Source organism: Amia ocellicauda, chromosome 10, assembly GCF_036373705.1.
Source record: "Amia ocellicauda isolate fAmiCal2 chromosome 10, fAmiCal2.hap1, whole genome shotgun sequence".
NCBI lineage: Eukaryota > Metazoa > Chordata > Actinopteri > Amiiformes > Amiidae > Amia > Amia ocellicauda.
This window is the reverse complement of record NC_089859.1, coordinates 7019951-7029021: the sequence shown is the minus strand read 5'-3', so window position 1 is coordinate 7029021 and position 9071 is coordinate 7019951. Positions and strand designations below refer to the sequence as shown.

General features: G+C 37.2%; 1 protein-coding gene across 2 annotated transcripts in view; it reads left to right on the top strand.

Moving 5' to 3' along the window:
• The first annotated feature begins 5031 nt into the window (after positions 1–5031).
• LOC136759777 (serine/threonine-protein kinase PAK 3) overlaps positions 5032–9071 on the top strand; it is a 51189-nt gene continuing 47149 nt past the window's right edge. For both annotated transcript variants that reach the window (XM_066714810.1, XM_066714808.1), the window contains exon 1: positions 5032–5220. The gene's annotated coding sequence lies outside the window, so the exon portion shown is untranslated. The remainder of the gene's footprint in view (positions 5221–9071) is intronic.

Below are 9071 nucleotides of genomic sequence, written 5' to 3'. Positions count from 1 at the left end.
TCATTACAACTCATGTACCTATTACAAAAATATCAGGGACAAACAGTAAAAAGAATAGATGCAATGCTGAAATTGGCTTCTAAACTTTCAAAAACAGATATCTTAAAAGTGATATTGGGAATATACTATACATCTATAGTAAAATATTTGTTATAGCATATTTGTGGTCACCATTTAAAAAAAAATCTTAATTTAAATAAATATAGTGTTTTATTCCAGTGTTTGAGCTATATCTATTAGAATTTCTATCCATCTCATTTAAGTAATAATTTCTGCCATCAGTCAGGAGACCAGCTGGGATTTTGGGCTTCCATATCTATTAGTAAAAGCACACACTTAGATTTCATAGAACCCACATCAGAATCGTCTCAAGGTAATAATAACTACACTGAGAAACTACAATAAATCAATAGCAGCCAAAGACCTGGGGCTAGAGCAGAACAAGAGAGGTAACTATTGCCAACCATACATGATATGGAGTGATTACAATGAAAACATCACTGAAATACCCATCTAAAAATGATGCAAACATAGATTTGCTTGGATTTTCTCTGATTTATAGAAAGTATTTGGTTTTTCCCCCTCTGTAAGTGTAACAGGAGTAAGTACATTCATATTTTGTAGTTCAGTAAACCTGACATACACACACACACATAACTGTTTCATACCATACTTTTTTAACTTTAGACTTATTACGTTAGCAATTTCCAGTCTGTATCAGTGGATAAAACACACAGGTCTAGATGTACTACAGGATTGCGAGTCGTAAACCTGTTGCAAATGAGTCGCAAATGTCAGGTGCCATGTAGGCTACTAAACAAGAGCAATTGCTATTGCTTAGTTTAAAAATGTTGTGGAAATAATTAATATTTGCAGGTAAACGATTAATGAATGTTTAATTCTGTGCGTCTCTGCAAAAGGCCACATAAATGGGATGGATATTGTGTAAATGCGGTGTACCATTAATTGAAAATGAGACATACTAAAACTGCCAGCCAACACTTATAATTGTGTCAATTGGTTGAGGACTTGGGAAAGCATGTTTTAAACTTCCAGAATCAGAAATCCTTTCAAAGGAAATATGCCTACCTGTTGTGTTTAATGATTTTTTGAACAGAATGAGTGTTTTCACCCCTAAAAGTATGCTTGCACCTTAAACATTATTTCATTATTCAGAAGGTTTCCCCAGCTTGTTGCGAGCAATAGCCTACAAATATGACTTTAAAACCTCCCTTTAAATTCAGATTTAAACGTAATAATCCCAGATGATGTGGCAAAGTATTTTATTATTATTATTATTATTATTATTATTATTATTATTATTATTATTATTATTATTATTATTATTATATTTGTTTTAAGGAGATAGTGGATATCCTTCAGATCCATACCGACACCAGTATTGAATCAACTATGCAAATATGTTTGCACTGTGACTGCCCTTTCTAGTACATCTGCCCCATAGTGTATCACAACTTATCAACCATTTTCCCACTTTGTTACATTTTAATGTGCACTGCTTTCTTATGAAATTTAAAAATTCACACTAACATTATACATTTCAAATTTTTCCAAACCATACTGAAAGGAAATGGGTTCCTTCGTCTTGGCCAAATTAAGCAATATTTGCCTTCTCCAATATATATAATGGGGTTGTCCAAACTCCATTCAATTCCAATACATCTTCTGGATTTATTTCTCTAACCGGTTCTCTTGGCTCAAGATCAGGACCTTGACAACAACAAACTATTTTTGCTTTCAGTACTACCATTTATAGAATAGTGTATATACAGTCGCTCTGAGTAAGAGGGTCTACAAATACATAAATACTACTACTACTACTACTACTACTACTACTACTACTACTACTACTACTAATAATAATAATAATAATAATAATAATAAAACATAATGATAAAGCATTTGTGTGGCTATCTATGACACAAATGTCTTCGATAAGCAAAAGAAAAAGACCTCCAACTAGAAGTCTAAAGTGTGTTTTTGCTTAAAGTAGAAAAAACGTTTGTAATTGCAAATGAGTTTAGTGTGTAACTCCACTAAACAGAATGCAGAGTAAACAAAGTGAAATATTGACACATTAAAGCACTGAACATTAACTTTTTCAGTGGTTAATGTTTGAACATACATAACATTTCTACACATCAATAACAACACTTTCTATTGGCACAATATTTTCCATACATATAAATATACATACAGTTGCATATACACATATACATACATTTGTTTTTATTATTTTATTTCCCTTTCTAGGAAATATGGTTTCAATAGTATACCTAAGTGGAGGGATTTAACACTGGCAGTGTTTTGTATCAGCACTGACAGCTCAAGCGACCTTTGGTCCTGTGTGTTTCTGTTCTTTGCCATGACTTTTCTAAACACAATTTATCAAACACTGTGTAAACTATTTCCTACATCCTAAGGGTAATCTGGTGGCACATTGCCCTATTGAGTCAATAAAATCAAAACCAAAAAAAACAATATTAATCTAAGCATATTTTGTGTTTTGAACTCCAGGAATATGGAGTACAATAAAGTTATGGATAGCTTGGGACTAGAAAAGGCCTCTAGTTCAGGAGATGTGTCAGAAACAAAACACAACGATACAGAAAATAGATCCACCCCACCTCCCACAATCACCCAAAAAAAAAAAAGAAAGCAAAAACAGGATCCAGTCCTAAGCATCCAGTTCCCTATAAGTGAATATGCCATCATGGAACAAGCATATTTTTCTCCAAAGAGGAATTGACATTACATGGGTTGTCAGGACAACCAGCCATGATTCAAAGCAGCTCTGATAGGTCTGCACCTCCGGCAGAGCAGCCTTGAGATCTGAGCAGATGCTGGGCCGGCCAGCCAATCACAGGTGAGCAGGGAAAAAGATGACATCATAGGCAAATTAGGGCAAACAGAGTGAGTTCTTTGTTTGCTGTCGACGTTCTCAATGCCTTCCCATGAACCGGCACAACTAGCAGCACAGGAAGAGCCATCACCGTGTCTGGACCCTGCAGGAGTCAGTTTATAATTAACAGGGATTTCCCCTTATCTTCCTGAGCTTCGTTTTAATGGAAACCCTGTCTTTAATTAGTGTATTTCTGCAGGGCTCTCACATTAGATATTATCTTCGGCTCTGGCACTTACGCTTTACGGTTTCCAATGGATTTCTTCTACTTCTGCCATTTCCCTGTGCATTCAGTTGTCATTATGTAATTGACATTGGCTATGTTTTGTTTTATTAATGAAAACTCCCATTGTATTATAACTACATTACAACCCCACAATTTACAATAATATGTCAATCTGTCATTAAGTAAATGTGGAATAAAAGCATCCTGTACTATGCTAACCCAGCACATGGCAGCTGTGTTTTTCTCTGCATTTTTTAATTGGATGTAAGATGTTTTATCAGGAACACAGCATTCTGGGGAAACTACACTTTTTATTTCAGGAAAAAAAGGAAGTGATTTTCAGAGAACAGTTGTGCAGAAGCTGGGTCTGGCGAGAGATGTGTAAACCGGTGAATTACTGTAAAGCAGGCGGGTGTCTGCTTCTTTCACACCTCTTGTTTTTGGTGACAGCTCCCAAGAACCCTCAAGGACACATTCAAATGTCCTAATTCAGCACCACATTAAAGATGGCTGCCCTGCGGAGCTGGACTCACTGGTCCAGATTCCCTTAATTCTGGGCATAGTCCAATTAGCATATTATTAGACACTTAATGAGACACCCTTAATTAGCAAGGAAACGGCAGCTATATCTTGTCACAAATCAGTTTCATGAGAAATGCAAGGAAATTAAATGCATTTTAATGAAAATCTAATTTAAGGAGCTACTGATAACAATAAAGACTCAGTATCAATTTGTATTATTGAATGCTTCATGTATTTTATTATTTATTGTATACTCTTTATTTATACAAGTTTTAAAGCAATTCATTTTTGTCTATTTGCATTTGCATTTGTAGTGGGTTTTGTTTACAGTTTGTGTATTGATTTAAGCTAATGCTATCTGCTATCCTAAGGTGACAATATTGTATTAGTATTTGTATTTATTTAATAATTATCTGCTATAATGATTTTGGGGGGAAATGAATGGATCAGTGGGCTCCAACTGTTGTCATCAATCAGTCAATTCGTTTTTTTGATCTTGACTAATTGTGACAATACTTGGTTCTGTACTAATTGCCAGGTTAGTGCCAAGGACACCAGAAGAACTTGTAACTTGTCAGACTGTAGAGACAAAACAGTAACATGAAAATAAAGGAATAAGTAAAACAAATTGATCACAGAACAGAACATAAAAACTACAAAAACCTCTCAGATCCAAATTAACATCATACTGAGAATTTACTTGATACCGCTAAACTGACAGAAATGTACTGCTAATTAAGGCTGCCAAATAACCCCATTAATCAGGGAATCCTTAACTTAAATGTGCCACCATGTAATCGAAAAACTAATTTAAGAAATGTATTCCTTTCAAATACAGCTCAATAAAATGATTCTCCTCAATCTTTGCCAATAAAACAAATGGGGAAGAGTGTGAATCAATGGGGTAATGTTTTAAAAGTGGAGTAGCTGCAAAATGAAAATATTAACAATGAAAATAGAACTGAACAACATGCAAAGGGTTAACACTCAATATGTGCAAATAAAAAAAACATACAAGACAACACTGTGTAATTAGTTAAACAGAGGCAGACACACAACATGTATCAAATGAAGTGCAAAACCTGCTCTGCAATAGCCTGATAATGGTCATGGGTAAATCTAACGTGATTTGTGCTGCCTCTCATTACAGACATTTGGAAAAAATAAACAGAAAAATACAAACACACAAATAATGCAGAAAAAAAAACATCCAGCCTCCCACCTAGCTTATTTCACAGGGAGATGGGCTCCGAAACCAAAGACTAACTCTGTCTGGTTCTTCCCCAGTGCTGTTGGCATTATTATCATGTTTATTGTCAGCCAATCGGCTAAGCTGAAAGGATGACATCATGGGCTAGGGAACAGCAAGGAGCCAGTGAAGCATCCAGCCTGCTGAGCACCAGGGTTTGGGGTCAGGGACCGGTCTGACAACAGAATGGCAATCCTGCCGATGGACTGTCACTAGGGCTTTCTATTCTGGGATGAAGCCATCAGGACACTGGACCAAAAGGCTGGACACAGAGCAAAATAATGACAACATATAATTCAGGTAATCCCTGGCATGTCATGGTGTTCATCAGTTGAATGTGGACAGAGGCATTTTCTGTAGCGTGTTTGTCTGCATTCTGCTGCTGCTGAAAAGGGAAACAGTATTGATGTGGCTCTGTCTCTTACTGCTGTAGGGAAAAAGGAAGCAAATCTAATCAATAGGTTGGTGCTGACTGCTGCTGGCTGTTTCAGGGCTGTCTATTTAATCCTGTATTTGTTTTTTGTGGTGGTTTGTTTTACATAAAGCATCTTCGTCGGTGTGAGAGAGAGGTGCAGTGGATCTCAGTACTGGTTTTGCTGGTGTGTGTAGAAGCAGCTGCAATGCCTTGCTCGGAGGCAAAATGAAGGCAGAGACATCGCTATTTTGGGGACTGGGTAGGCTACTGCACGGTTTGGTGCTCAAATGGATGGATGGGGAAGTAACAGAAGGGTGTATTCTGTAGAAACCTTTGCCTCTGTTTTCTATGGCTTCATGTTTAATGTTTTTTTTTCTTTTCTTTTTTCATTGCAATCTAATGTTTCCATACATATAGAGACATTACTCTCAAAACCAGGATGCAGTGGGTGACTGCCTAATGACAAATGTTATTGCTAGTGAAAAAAAAAATCCATTAACTGTGTGTTTCATTTGCTTTTGGATGGAGAAAGGTTTTTGTTTTTAGTCGTTAGTTACGAGGGTCAGCACAACTGTCTAATTTGTGCAGAATGACTGCTTGCTGGGGTCAGTCGATATGCACCTATTTCCCAAACAGCCAATGAATGCTCATTTTTTTTACCCCAGGCAGGCTGGGCTTATTCTGGGAAGTGCCTAAAAAACTGAACATAAGAGATCAAGATTGCTGATCTCAACTGGCTTTAGACCTTCTGCCTATTCTGGGATGTAGAGTCCTTCCATACGAGCCAGTCTAGATAAGGAGATGTTGGGGAGCAATCATGTCAGGGCTTATGAATGCTGCTGTGTCATCCTTCTTCAAGTTGCTGTACAATTGTAGTCTGCTCTGTGCTCAGTTCCTTGTTACAGGAACAGTATTGGGAACCCTGTGATGTATTTGTCCAGACTATATTCATAACAGCCTGAAGGGAACCATTCATTTTAATCCACAATGCCATTACCACATGACAAAACCATCTCCCCAAAAATTAGAACAAATTCAAATCCACAAAGTGCTTCAATCTTTTTGTATGAGTAACAGCTCTAGTGATTTTAGATGGGTGACTCGTTTCCAAGATGTTCCAAACTGAGATCTGGGAGCAAAAAAAATAATGAGTTCATGTAGGGGATTTTGCAATCGAAGACCTTCTCTGCTTGGCTGCAAATAGTACTGCTGGCATGAGGGAAGATCTGTCTGGTGATAATGTCTCGTGGAAGGAATAGCTGAAGTCGATTTTTTCAGATAGGAGGTTAGATATTCAAACGTTTCTGGAAGGTATGGCTGCACAGAGTGCTTGATTCGACGTCAAAAGTTTGCTTGTGCTGATAGAGGCCTTTGATATTTTTAAATTTGATTACTTGTAACCAAACGCATTTGCTTTATAGGTGCCCGCCTCTTGTTATTTGGGTTTAGATTCATCCTCGTGTCAAGTTCCTCACACCAAGGGCTGAGGTTGAGAAAACAAGTTTATTTTTTGTCTCTTTGCTTGAACCTTGTGTTGTAGGTCATCCAAGGAGATAGCTTAGATTGCTCTGATTGTCTGCACTCCAGTAATAGATTATATTTATGTCAGAGGACTTTTTTTCGGAGTTTGGGGATGATATATTTAGGTTGAGCCCTGGAGAAAGGTTTTGATTAAGGCTTGGGCACTGGAGACTATTACCACCAGGTTCAAAGGTGGTCCATCATCTGAGGAGGTTATTATGGAAAACCATGATGGATCGCCTGTGGTCCACTGAAACTGTTAACACTGTGGTTTGGATCTTCAGTCTGCAAAGTTCTGCATTGCAAGTTTACTTCCTGAAAGTTTTCCTTCAGCACTGCATGGCATCATTTTTGGACTCGATAACACCCCTCAAAGGTAGTAGACGAAATGTATGAAGACTTCAGCACTTTAGTGCCATAATGAAATGAGTCCTCTTCAGCAGGGTCAGTTTATTCCAATACACAGCTGATGATGACTCTTTTGCGAATGTTATCAATTTATATTTTGACTAAAATCCTGTAAATAATGATCTCACTCTGCATCAGTAGAATAACCTCTGTGGGTCATGATTTGTTTTGATAGGATGTCACATGAATTGTCGATAAAAAAATTACATTTCCACTATTTGACACATAAATACTTTAAATCTAAATTACATTTTAACAGATTTCAATGATAAAATCAGTAGTTATTTGATTTCAGTGTCTTCAAAAACATGGGTGACTAACATGTTTGTAGTATTCACTTCTTCTTCAAGGCCATCTAACCCCTTACAAAAAGTATTTTAAAATTGACATTGCTGCAACTGAGAAACTGCTGGTCAATTGAATCCCATTAACATTTTTGTATTTTCCTCCACACAAGCATTCAGAAGGTGTGATCACATGTTTGGTGGAAGTATCCATTATACAATAACATCTGACTTTTAAATTTAAATATGCACACTAAAGCATGTTTGTATATAAGTTTGACAGTGTTCTGTGTTAAACGTTATATTTTAGGATTCTTAAAAATATGTGGGGGCCCTCTATTTAAAAATAGTTTTATTATTAAAATGGTTTCGTTTAGAACTTCAAATACCTGTATTTATTAATTCCATATAATATTACTTCTCCTTGCCTAAGCTGTGATGTAGTGGACCTTAGCTGAATGAATTTAATCAGGAGCTTCTCTTCAATAGGGGACAGTGAGGGTTGTATACTTTGGCTACACCTGGGCGAAATAATGTAAAAACCTTTACTTTTAATATTTGTCAAGTTAATACAATGAGGTACTTAATCATGGCTGATGAATAGCATCAACAAAAAACAAACAAACAAAAAAAAAACAGCAAAGCTTCCAGATTGGTCAGCTGGTTATAGAGGCCTAATAAATGATCATTTACAACAACAATCTGGCTTAATTTTTTTACCTTAATTGACATCTCAGACAAGTGGAGATTTCGCAGCCAAGTGTCACAGCTGAGACACGCATGACCTTAGGTAACTATGGGGGCCAAACAGGCCATAATACATCGATTTGAGTGTGTAATATATCGGTTTAACTGCTATAACTTAGTACGAAACCGTCATAAAAAGCCCCTCAATTGCCACTGTTGTATCAGCAGGCATTGGACCAGATTATATTTAAACAGTGTATTTTGAAAATATACAATTACACTGATATATTTCTTAAGAACATAAGAACATAAGAAAGTTTACAAACGAGAGGAGGCCATTCGCCCCATCGTGCTCGTTTGGTGTCCATTAATAACTAAGTGATCCAAGGATCCTATCCAGTCTGTTTTTAAATGTTCCCAAATTTTCAGCATCTACCACATCACTGGGGAGTTTGTTCAGATTGTGACAACTCTCTGTGTGAAGAAGTGTCTCCTGTTTTCTGTCTTGAATGCCTTGTAGCCCAATTTCCATTTGTGTCCCCGGGTGCGTGTGTCCCTGCTGATCTGGAAAAGCTCCTCTGGTTTGATGTGGTCGATGCCTTTCATGATTTTGAAGACTTGGATCAAGTCCCCACGTAGTCTCCTCTGTTCCAGAGTGAAAAGGTTCAGGTCCTCAGTCTCTCAGTAGGACTTTCCCTTCAGACCTGGAATAAGTCTGGTTGCTCTCCTCTGAACTGCCTCTAGAGCAGCGATATCTTTCTTGAAGTGTGGAGCCCAGAACTGTCCACAGTATCCAGATGAGCTCTAACTAGTGCATTGTACAGTCTGAACATCAC